Raw genomic sequence first — 11882 nt, forward strand, 5'->3', positions numbered from 1 at the left:
TTCAACGTTTATTTATTTTGGGGACAGAGAGAGACAGAGCATGAACGGGGGAGGGGCAGAGAGAGAGGGAGACACAGAATCGGAAACAGGCTCTAGGCTCTGAACCATCAGCCCAGAGCCTGACGCGGGGCTCAAACTCACGGACCGCGAGATCGTGACCTGGCTGAAGTCGGACGCTTAACCGACTGCGCCACCCAGGCGCCCCAAACTGACAAATTATTTTCTAAAGTGACTTACTTTCTTATATTCTCATCAGCAATGTATGAGGGTTCTAGTTTCTCTGCATCCTTGGCAACACTTGGCATTATTTGGCTTTTAGGTTACCGCTGTTCTAATAAAAGTGAAGAAGCATCTCACTCTGATTTTAATTTGCATTTCTCCGGTGACTAATGATGTTGATCATCTGTCTGTGTGCTTTTTAGCCATACATATATCTGCTTTGGTGAAAGATCTATTCAAATATTTTGCCCACTTTTAATTGGGTTGTTTGTCTTCATGAGTTTTAGGAATTTGTTTCTGTATTTCAGATACAAGTCCTTGATTAGATATACGACTTGCAAGTATTTCCTCCCAGGCTGTGGTTTGTCTTTTCATATTTTTAATGATATCTTTAGAGGTGCCAAAGGTTTGCATTTTGATGAATACCAGTTTATCCAATTTTTCTTTTATGAATCTTGTTTTTGCTGTCATATCTAAGAAATTTTTGCCTAAGCCAAAGTCAAAAGGCTTTTTGCCTGTGTTTTCTTTTCAAGTTTATAGTTTTCAATTTGACATTTTAGTCTATTACCCAATTTGAGTTAATTGGTATGCATGATGTAAAGTAAGGATCTATTTTATCAATGTATTTTATCATTGATTTGGTTTTTTGCATGTGGATAGTCAGTTGCCCCTGAACCATTTGTCAGAGTGTCATTTTCTAATTGAATTGCCTTGACACCTTCATTGAAAATCAATTTACCTTCCTATTCATTTCCGTTGATCTGTGTCTGTCTTTACATTATTGTGACATAGTCTTGACTATTGTTTTTTTTTTTTTTTAAGTTTACTTATTTGTTTTGAGATAGAGAAAGAGAGAGAGAGAATCTCAGGCAGACTCTGCACTGTTAGCACAGAGACCAACCTGGGACTTGAGCTTATGAACCCCATGAGATCATGACCTGAGCCGAAATCAAGAGTCAGACGCTTAACCGACTGAGCCACCCAGGCACCCCTGTTTTATTGTAAGTTTTGAAAATGGGGCAGAGTAAGTACTCCAACTATATTGTCCTTTTTCAAAATTGTTTTGCTATGGGAAGTATGTTGCACTTCCACGTAAATATTAGGATCATCTTGTCAATTTCTACCAAAACTATTTATTTATTTATTCTTTAATATGAAATTTATTGTCAAATTAGTTTCCATACAACACCCAGTGCTCATCCCAACAGATGCCCTCTTCAATGCCCGCCATCCACCCTCCCCTCCCTCCCACCCCCCATCAACCCTCAGTTTATTCTCAGTTTTTAGGAGTTTCTTATGGTTTGGCTCTCTCCCTCTCTTTTTTTTTTTCCTTTCCCTCCCCCATGGTCTTCTGTTAAGTATCTCAGGATCCACATAAGAGTGAAAACATATGGTATCTGCCTTTCTCTGTATGACTTATTTCACTCAGCATAACACTCTCCAGTTCCATCCACGTTGCTACAAAAGGCCAGATTTCATTCTTTCTCATTGCCACGTAGTATTCCACTGTGTATATAAACCACAGTTTCTTTATCCATTCATCAGTGGATGGACATTTGGGGTCTTTCCATAATTTGGCTATTGTTGAAAGTGCTGCTATAAACATTGGGGTACAAGTGCCCCTATGTATCAGCACTCCTGTATCCCTTGGGTAGATTTGTGGCAGTGCTATTGCTGGGTCATAGGGTAGATCTATTTTTAATTTATTGAGGAACCTTCACACTGTTTTCGAGAGCGGCTGCACCAGTTTGCATTCCCACCAACAGTGCAAGAGGGTTCCCGTTTCTCCACATCCTCACCAGCATCTATAGTCTCCTGATTTGTTCATTTTAGCCACTCTGACTGGCGTCGGGTGGTATCTGAGTGTGGTTTTGATTTGTATTTTCCTGATGACATATCGGACAAAGAGCTAGTATCCAAAACAATTTTTTTTTTTGAGGATGGGATTTTTATTGGAGTTGAGTTGTATATATAGATCTATTTTGGGAGAATTGCCATCTTACCAGTAATGAATCTTAACAATTCATGAACATGGTATATCTTTCCATTTATTTCGATCTTTTAAAATTTCTATCAGCAGTATTTTGTAGTTTTTGGGTCTTACACGTCTTTTGTCACCTTTATTTCTAAATATTTTCCTTCTTAGTGCTATTATGAACTGCATTATTTTCTTTATAGGTTGTTCACTATTAATGTATAGAAATATTGATTTTTATATCCTGTGGCATTCTCATTTATTAGTTCTAGGTGGTATTTTCAGATACACTAGTATTTTCCAGATATAGGATCATATCATCTGCAAATAAAGACAGTTTTATTTCTTCTTTTCCAGTCTGAATGCCTTTAATTTCTTTTTCTTATCTTCTTGACAGCCTATAACTTATAGTATGATATTGAATAGAAGTGATATTGAGTAGTTCTTTGGGATGCCTGGCTGGCTCAGTCAGTGGAGCAGGAGAGTCTTGATCTCGGGGTTGTAAGTTTGAGCCCCATGTTGGGTGTAGACATTACATAAAAATAAAACCTTTAAAAAAAGAAGTGGTGAGAGTAGATATTCTTGCTTTGTTCTCAAAAACACTTTTAGTCTTCCACTACTAAGTACGATATTTGCTATAGGTTTTTTTAGGTGGTTTTTTTTATCTGTTTGAAGAAGTTCCCTTACATTCCGAGTTTAAGAGGTTCATCATGAATGAGCGTTAGATTTTGTAAAATGCTTTTTCTGCATGTGTTGACATGACCGTGTAGGTTTTGTCTATTACATTAATATGACACATTATTTTTATTTTCAGATGCCAAAACAACCTTGTATCCCAAGGTAAGTTCTACTTGGTCATTGTCTCATGCTGCTGGATTTGATTTCCTCGTTTATGTTCATGTGGCATAATGTGAAGACTTTGGCCTCGACGAGCTTGGAAGTGGATTCTCTTCCAAAGCCTCTAGTTAGAAGCCTGGTCCAGCTAATGCCTTGATTTGAGCCATGTGACACACTGAGCAAGAGAGCCCTGTTGAGTCTGCCGGGACTTCTGACCTACGAGAAGGTGAGTTAACAAATATGTGGCGATTGAGCTGCTAAATTTGTGATAATTTGTTACGTAGCAGTAGAAAACTAATATACTTTGTCCAGTTTTACTCTGCCGTAGCTGGAAGTCCACCCACACGGCAGACTTAATTTCAAAAACTAAAATCAAGATTTCTGGCCCCTCTTGAAAAATGAGATCTTGCAACTTGAGATTTGAATTTCTCCCATGTCAAACCACCTGCTAGAGCTGAGCAGTGGCTCTCTGCCACCACCCCCCCCTCCCCCCGCACACCCGCCTTGTTAGCCAGGGCCTCGCTTCTCCTTCATCTGCTCTGGTCCTTCACCCCAGGCCTACATCTCTAATTACTGGCCTGGCCATGGGACATCTGAATCCGGAACACCTGATCAGCACAGGCCCAACTTGTCGTGAGCGCTCGGTAAGTATTTGTTCAATAAACGAACCAAACCACAGACCCAGTGACATGGGGGAATTTTACATAAGAGTGCGTGAATGGACATTTGGGATGAGTGAGGTTGAGGGCGGTATACCCTTCCGTGCACTCCCAGAGGAGTTCTGGGTGTGGCGCACAGAGCCTGTCTGCCTAAAGGAGATTCCCTGGAAGTCCCGTCGATTTTCACATGCATCTCATTGGCTGTAGTGTGTCATATGACCAGCCCTAGTTCCAAAGGAGGCCGCGAAATGTGGTTTTCAGCGCCTCACGTGCCATCCCCATTCCCACAAGGAAATCAGGTTCTTACAGAAAGGAGAAAGGAAGATGGATATTGGGTTAGTGGTGGGCAGTTTCAATACCTAGATATTGAAAAGGAACAAAACCAGCACCCCAGAGGCCCTTGTGCCCTTCCCCTCTCAGTGTTTCCCCCAATGGTAGCCACTCGCGACCTCTTGTAGCGTTGCTTACTATAAAATGGAATGAAATGGAGTGTGTTCTTTTGAGTCTGGCTTCGTTTGCTTGCAGCATGAATGTTAAAGAAAAAATAGAACCACTATCAGAACAACTCAGGTTTTCTAACACAAGACTTACGAGCCTTGAGGAAATCAAGATTGTCAGCGATGAGATTATCCACTTCCATTCCTCGAGTTAGTTATCACTAACTACCCATTTGCCCTTCAGCCACGGACAGTCCAGAAAAATGACCAGGAAGAATAGTAACAATGTTCTTTCTCATGGAACGTACCAAAAATATTTTTATTTTTATAATTTTTAGAAACAGTTTTATTCATTGGAGAGAGAGAACGATCACATGAGTGGTGGAGGGGCAGAGGGAGAGAAAGCGAGAGAATCCCAAGCAGTCTCCACACCGTCAGCGCAGAGCCCGGTGCGGGACTTCATCCCACAAACCATGAGATCATGACCCGAGCCGAAACTGAGAGCCGGACGCTTAACCGCTGAGCCACACAGGCGTCCCAGTGAAAGAATCCTTTTTAAAGGGCCGGTAAATGTATGGACACAGAATGGATGGCCTAGTGCTGGTGGGAGGAGGGTCTCAGGGGCCCCTGCTAGGCCAGGCTTCAGCCTTCAGCTACTGGATGGTAAGGGGGTCACGGGCAGGTGGGAGAGGAGAGGGGATGGCCCGGCCACGGGACTGGGAGGCTGCAGGCAATGGCTGTGTGTCAGTCTCTGCAGAATAAGCTCAGGGTTTTGGTGTCGGTGGAGTGCTGGCTGCGTGTTAGCTCTGCTCTTGGCTTCACAGTGTGAAGCTTGGGTGGCCTCTGTGAAACCAGCAGCAAGGTATTCTGGCGCCGTACGGGCCACTGCAGCTCAGATGAGGAGTCTGTCTCGATGAAGGTGAGACCGCTCTGTCCCCTTACAGACGGGAAGAGGAGGGACACTTGGCATAGCATAGACCCTGCGGCGGGAGCTGGCATCTCAGCTGAACAGGGCTGAGCTGAGCCGCTAGGGCAGGGCTGTCCAAACAGCTGACACTCCTTTCCTTAGGGCGGTCGTGTAAATAAAGCTCCACTCGTTCCCAGCCCACAGTTGTTTTCAGTTGTCCCACCGACTCCAAAACAAGGAATATTAGACATTCTGTAAAAATTAAAGAAAAAAAAAAGATACGGAACATTGATTCAGGACTCAGGACCGCTCTCCCAGAACTCGTAGCCTCTGTTCACTCCCAGCCCCCACTCCCTTGCTTGCTTGGACCACGGAACCCAGCGAAACTAAGTGCTCACTTTCCTGGCCTCCCTTGCAAATAGGGGTGTCCATCCAACCCAGTCTGGCCAATAAGATCTGAGTAGAATTCAGCTGGGCGGGAGGGGGGTGGCATGGCGGTTCGGGGAAAGCTTTTGCTTTTCTGGTACAAAGGGACAGCTGCAGCTGGCTCTGGTCTTCCCCTTTCTTCCTGCCCCAGTTGGGCATGATGCCTGGAATAGGAGCTGCCATCTTGCAACCAGGAAGGAGAGGCCAAGAGAATCACAGCAATGCTGGCTCTGGACCTCAGGAGCTGCTGAACAAATGCTAACAGCTGCCTGCTGCAGACTTCGTGTTCTATGAAAAAATTGAAAACTCGTTTGTTCATTATGCTCACTTATAGCTGAAAGCCTTCCTAACCAAGACAACTAGTATACATTCTTGTCATGGACAGGCAAAAAAAAAAAAAAAAAAAAAAAAAAGGTAGTGGGGGTGGGGGGCTAAGGATTTTCCAAGTCTAGTTAATTCATCAGAATTTGTAGAGGCTTGTTCTCAAAAGCTCGGGAGGTATCGAGTCCTGCTGGGGTCAGGTCAAAACGACACAGAAGCCGACTAGAGGAGACCTCACTGGCCAAGGAGGGGGACAATTTGAACATTGGAAAACAATGTCTACATGGGATTAAATTGAGTTAAGAGTGGACAAAGGCACTTATCCAAGCACTTACCTTGCCCTTCTGGTATGAACTGTATTTCAGAGCAACCAAAGAGGTAATAAGGAGTTCTTTAGAGAAGAATTCCAGTTACTACAGACAGAAGGAATGATACAGTTAGAAAACCCCCACGCGGGAACACATGATGAAATAAGGAATCCAGGCAACCACCGTCAGGAAGTATTAGGTGAGAGGTCGACAGGGAACCTTTGGATGGACCGTGCTGATAACACCTGAACCCACTGATCGATTTTTACATCTCTAAAAGTGGGACAGTCAGACATCATGTACCTCGTGATGTAATACGTCAGAAAGTCCACAGCGTCTGTGAATCTAATCCAGCTTACAGTAAATACAAGAACAGGCTGAATGACACGAGGAGGAAACCGTCAGCCAAGTCCAGAAGGTAGGATATTACACTGGACAGTGACTCATTTCTCCCCTTCCTCAAGTAAATGGCATGAAAACAGGGAGGGGAGAAGAACTTACAGAGTAAAAGAGACTTAAGTGTTCTCTCGATCAAATATGATGTGTAGATCTTATTTGGATCCTAGTTTGAATGAGATAACTATAAAAATACTATTAGAGCTTAGGAAAATTTGATATGTTCTGGGTATTACCTCACATGATAATTGCATTCTGGGTTTGTTTGTTTTTTTTAATGCTTATTTTTGTGAGAGAGACGGAGACAGAGTGTGAGTGGGGGAGGAGCAGAGAAGGAGACACAGATTCTGAAGCAGGCTCCAGGCTCTGAACTGTCAATACAGGGTCTGACGTGGACTTGAACTCACAAACCGAGAGATCATGACCTGAGCTGAAGTTGGGCGCTTAACCGACTGAGCCACCCAGGTGCCACTGTGGTTGTTTTTAAAGAAGTTATTCTTTGATACAGATACCTCCTGAAATATACAGACAAAAATTGTGTGTATGTGATGAGGGAGGTTATAGAGACAGATCCGGTAGCCTATGAAAGGGTTTGTTGTATTTTGTTCTCCACTCTTATGTATGGTTGAACATTTTGTATAAATTTTTTAAAAATGTTACTATTTTAATTTGATTTTCCTGCATTCTAGATGCTAACAGCAACAAAAATGAGAAAGCAATTTAAAAAAAAGAACAATCGTGTCAATGTCCCTAAATTCTGTTTCCTTTCCTTCACGAGGTTATCTTCATTAAAGCCGAAATAAATGCTATCATCGCAAAGCTAGGATATAAAACAATGTCGTGTGGCTACTTGAAAGCATAGGATGTTAGGGGCACTTTAGAGACATTAGTCCTGCCTAGCATGCCTTCAGTGTTCTCACCCATGCGTGGGACACCCAGCTTGCTTCTCCATTCTGTTCCTGCATGTTGCCAGAACATCTCGCACTTTCCATTGACTTGTAATGACTTGTCCAACCTCTTCTACCAGACTCTGAGCCATCCCCTCCTTAAATCTCAATCAAGGGCCAAAAATCAGTGCCAAATGTGCCGTCTCCAATGCTCCCTCAACCCCCAACCTCTCACAACAAATTCATAGTGTCTCTGCCATGACACTCTTGTATCTTCCTAGAAGACATCACTCCAATTTGTTTTAAGTAAGGGAGATGATAAGTAATTATATTACATAGACAAGATTGCACTGTTTTTAAAACTGGTAACAATACATGAAATCGTTAGCACTCACTTTTTCAGAGCTAGTAACTCTTCCTTTATTTCTCCTCTAGCCTCTAATTTGCTGAGTCAAGAAAAGGAAACCAGAAAATATCTTTAATGTTTCTTGAATTTTGATCCCAAAGTCAGGGGCACTGTGGTATACATAGCAATCCACTCCTAATTGATATTAACCTTGGTTTTCTCTGAGCCTCGATGACCACTCTGAGGCAGCCTTTGGTAGGTCATACTCAGGTGCTACACTCGGACCCCCTTCAGGAAAGACCTATCTTTTTTCTGATACCCCCAAAGTTACCAATCACAGTGATGGAAAGGTAAACTGAATATGCACATCCTATCCTCATTTCTTACTTCCGTGTCCCTCAGGTCTTAGCTGCAATGTAGGTTATAGCCTCTGGTTTACCTCCTCCCCAGTCTGGGTTGGGTGGCCTCCTTTGTGTCCCCATAACACATCACAGGCCATGTGGCATGACCCTTCCGACACACAATTACAATAATCGCTTACATTCGCTCTAGATTATAAGCTCCTCCGAGATGGAGACTGGAAGTGTTCACCATTGTATCCCCAGTGTTTGCATGTGGGAGCTACTCAACGACCATCTGTTCAGTAATTATACGAGTAGTCGAATGAGTGGCTTTCAAGACTCGAAAGTTCAGAATTGAGACTCTAAATTTAGGGCATCCTACTTCTTAAGGTGTCAAATACCCTTTGTCCTCAAAGTTTAATTTAAAGGAACGTTGTTAAAAGGGGAGGGACCTAGTCCTCAGAAAGCAATGGAAAGATTGGATGGGAGAAGTCGGGGGGGGGGGGCATGTTATGCAGGTGCCCACCACACCTCTCTCTCTTTCTCTTCTCTGTCTCTCTCTCAAGCCACTCCTGGAATGGCCAGCCTGAGGTTTTACTTGTCTTTATACAGTCCTCTGTTCTGCCCCTTTGAGTGGAGGAGGGTTGGGGGCATAGGTAGTGGTAAAAGGAACAGACTGTTGGCAAGAATTGAGCCCTCCTTTAATGACACTTAACACACTCCCTTATAGCGCCCAGGGGCTTGACTCACCAGAGCTGACTAAACTCTGGTCCCCCATCAGCATTGGGGCCCTCCCCGGGGGGGGCCTTTGCCTGGACCTGACACTAATCAGTAGATCTCAGTCTGCAATGAGGGTGGCTGTGGGTTATTCATGAGAATCCCCCATACTTCCTAAGTAGTAAACTTGCAGTTACTCACGTTAATGGAGTATTTGGGTGAGTTCAGAGCCAACAGAAGGGCCAGAAATTATCATAATCCAAAGTGAGAGTGAAGATAGAAGATGGTTTCTTTTATAATCAGTGAGCTAAGTCTAACTCCACACCAAATGAAATCGACCAAAATGACCTACATCAGATTTCAGGGGCTAATCATGGGTGTAAACCAGGGAGGGAAATCATTAGTCTCAACCAGTTGAGGTTTAATGAACATGAAATGCAGTGCCCTGAACGTCTACACACTCAGGACTGAATTGTTCAAATCATTAATATTAACAAAGGTATCTTTGCACAGATTCACCCATCATTAGTTGTGGAGGAAAATACCAGTTTTATTATCATGGTGATCATATATTCAACATCTACAATGGCCTGCCCCAGCTGAAAGACCATTTAGGAAAGGAAAAAGGGTAGGGACTCTTGGGCCTGAGGCCACATTCGGGGCTCAGGGCCAGCTACCCCACCATCCCGAGCATCAGGAACATGCAAATTCTAAAGCTGTGCATTTGTCCTTGAGGAAACTACAGTTCATTGCCGTTAAAGTGTCGTCAAATAAGAGCCAGTGCATAGTGGAGACATGCCGGATCCTTGGTTTTAGAGAGGGGGAAAAAAGAATGTTTCCATAAGCAGATAATGCGTATTGCTTTTGACTGATACGGAGTGTTTGTCCTTGCAAGGTTTTGATATCCACCGATCTCTAAATTCCGTAAGGGCAGGAACCTTATGTATTTCGTTGACCACTGACCACTGTAGCTCTAGCACCCTGCACTGGTACAAAGCACAGACGAAGCTCAAAAAATATTTGTCCACTGGATGAACCAATGGGTATACTGTGTCATGCTCATTTAGGGAAAGAAAACTGAGAAGCAGAGAAGGGAACTGATTTATTTGAGTCGGCGGTCACTAGCTCAGCACTTGCCCATATGACTCATTACTGTTAGCTGCTCATAAAACATAGCTAAATGTCTGTCCTGGTGTTCCTGTAATATTTTTCCAAAAGGTAGGAAAATACAGAGACATGAATACATGACAGGTACATGCAGAACTAGGGAGAAGTCTCGTGTCTGAACAGCGGTATCTACAATCCACTTTTCACACAACTATAGACGTGAAGAAAAATCTTAGGAAGAGAAGAAGCAGGGGCCAGAGCACGGGTGTTGATGTCTTCAACCACGGAATGACAGTCTCCAAGCCCCTTTCTGTTATGCTGCGCTACAGCTTTGCTCTCTGGCCCCGGTGTATGTCAGCTAATCTTCTCACGTTGGTAGAGGACACAACAAGGAATTTATGTAGGTCAGGGAATATTTTGAAATTCCAAACAGAAGAGCTGCTAATGAATTTAGTTTAGGGTGTCTTGCCACCACAAAAATGGTAGACCTTTCTAAACACCTTTGGCTGTTTGCTCATCAAGAAAAGCCACACATTTTTCTCTCTGTAAAAAGTGTCAAAGAGAAAAAACAGGCAGACTGCAATTGTGCTCCTGAAGGCCCGAGGCCTGGGGCTGTTGTTAAATTCAGTGACTATCACGACAGCCCCAGAGAACTATAAGAAAGCTCCCCTCTGAAGGCACGTGAGGTCAGCGTCTTGTTCCCAGTCACGGAGATGACTCAGAGCGTAGAGTGAAATGCCCAGCCCGTGGGACAAAAGCAAAGTTTGGCCGGGTTTCTTTTGTTTCTAACAGTGCTTATGATGACTTCCCCCCAATTTCCGTCTCTGCCGCAGCAACTCGGAGGGAGTCTTTCACCAGCATCCAGACGAAGATCTGAACTGCACTTCTACCCACTACAGCATCACCCGCACTGCGCGTCCTATCGGCTTTTCCGTGTGGGTCATTTCCTAATGGATTCCTGAGATGAGTCAACTTTGAACATGCCTTTGAAGAAGCCTCAGTCCAGGTACGTGCGTTTAGGTCCCGTGGGTCCCTTGCTTACCCAGAATCTGAACAGCCACCGCCAAGGGAGTGCAGAGGACACTGGCTTTGAACCTTGCAAGGACTGCTTCGCTACCTTCCAGGCTTGGTGAGGGCTTCGGTCTGGCATTGGTATTCTGGGAGTACCTGCCTCAAAGGACCAGCGATTTGAGGATGAAATAAGGGAGCCCGTGAAGAGTGCAGAGGAGGTTCAGTTCGGGCCAGCTGTACTAGTCGTGGGAAGTAAGTGCAAGCATCTTTAGATGCCATAACAGAATGTTCAACTCCAGACTTCGTGTGAAATCAACCCCAAAACGAAGAGACTGAACTTGAAAGTGCAAAGCCCTTGAGCCCTCCTTTAATGACACTTAACACACTCCCTTATAGCGCCCAGGGGCTTGGGTAAGAGCATTTAAAGTTTAAAATGCTCAATCAGTTGAGCGGCCGACTTCAGCTCAGGTTATAATCTTGCGGTTGGTGGGTTCGAGCCCCGTATCGGGCTGTGTGTTGACCCAGAGCCTGGAGCCTGCTTCAGAATCTGCGTCTCCCTCCCTCTCTGCCCCTCCCCAGCTCACGCTGTCTCTCGCTCCCCTTCAAAAATAAATAAACATCAACAAAATAAAATACTCATCCCTTAGGGTGCCTGGGTGGCTCAGTTGATTAGGGCCTGACTCTTAACCTCAGGGTCCTGAGTTGAAGCCCCACGTTGGGCTCCATGCTGAGTGTGGAACCTACTTTAAAAAAATAAATAAAATAATAAAATGCCCATCCCTGCATTACCAACCGCGTTTCAGCTTTTTGCTGTTTCTGTCCCCAAAGAAACCTACACGCTCTGGTGCAGGAGGTATGTTCAAGAACGTTCCCTGTAGCACTACCAAAAAACTGTAAATAACCCAACTGTCCGCTAATGGCTTCAAAATATATATACAAGGGAATAGTTGGTGGTCCTTGTACAAGGTGGCCCACTGCTCTCTAATAA

The 11882-nt window shown here is 44.1% G+C and overlaps 1 long non-coding RNA gene across 1 annotated transcript; it reads left to right on the top strand.

Moving 5' to 3' along the window:
* The first annotated feature begins 4559 nt into the window (after window positions 1-4559).
* Window positions 4560-11368, top strand: LOC125175722 (uncharacterized). Its single transcript, XR_007155943.1, has 3 exons — window positions 4560-5046; window positions 6147-6507; window positions 10717-11368. It is a non-coding gene; the product is annotated as an uncharacterized LOC125175722 (long non-coding RNA).
* Window positions 11369-11882: the final 514 nt, after the last annotated feature.

The sequence above is a fragment of the Prionailurus viverrinus genome, chromosome C2, assembly GCF_022837055.1.
Source record: "Prionailurus viverrinus isolate Anna chromosome C2, UM_Priviv_1.0, whole genome shotgun sequence".
NCBI classification, from domain to species: Eukaryota; Metazoa; Chordata; class Mammalia; order Carnivora; family Felidae; genus Prionailurus; species Prionailurus viverrinus.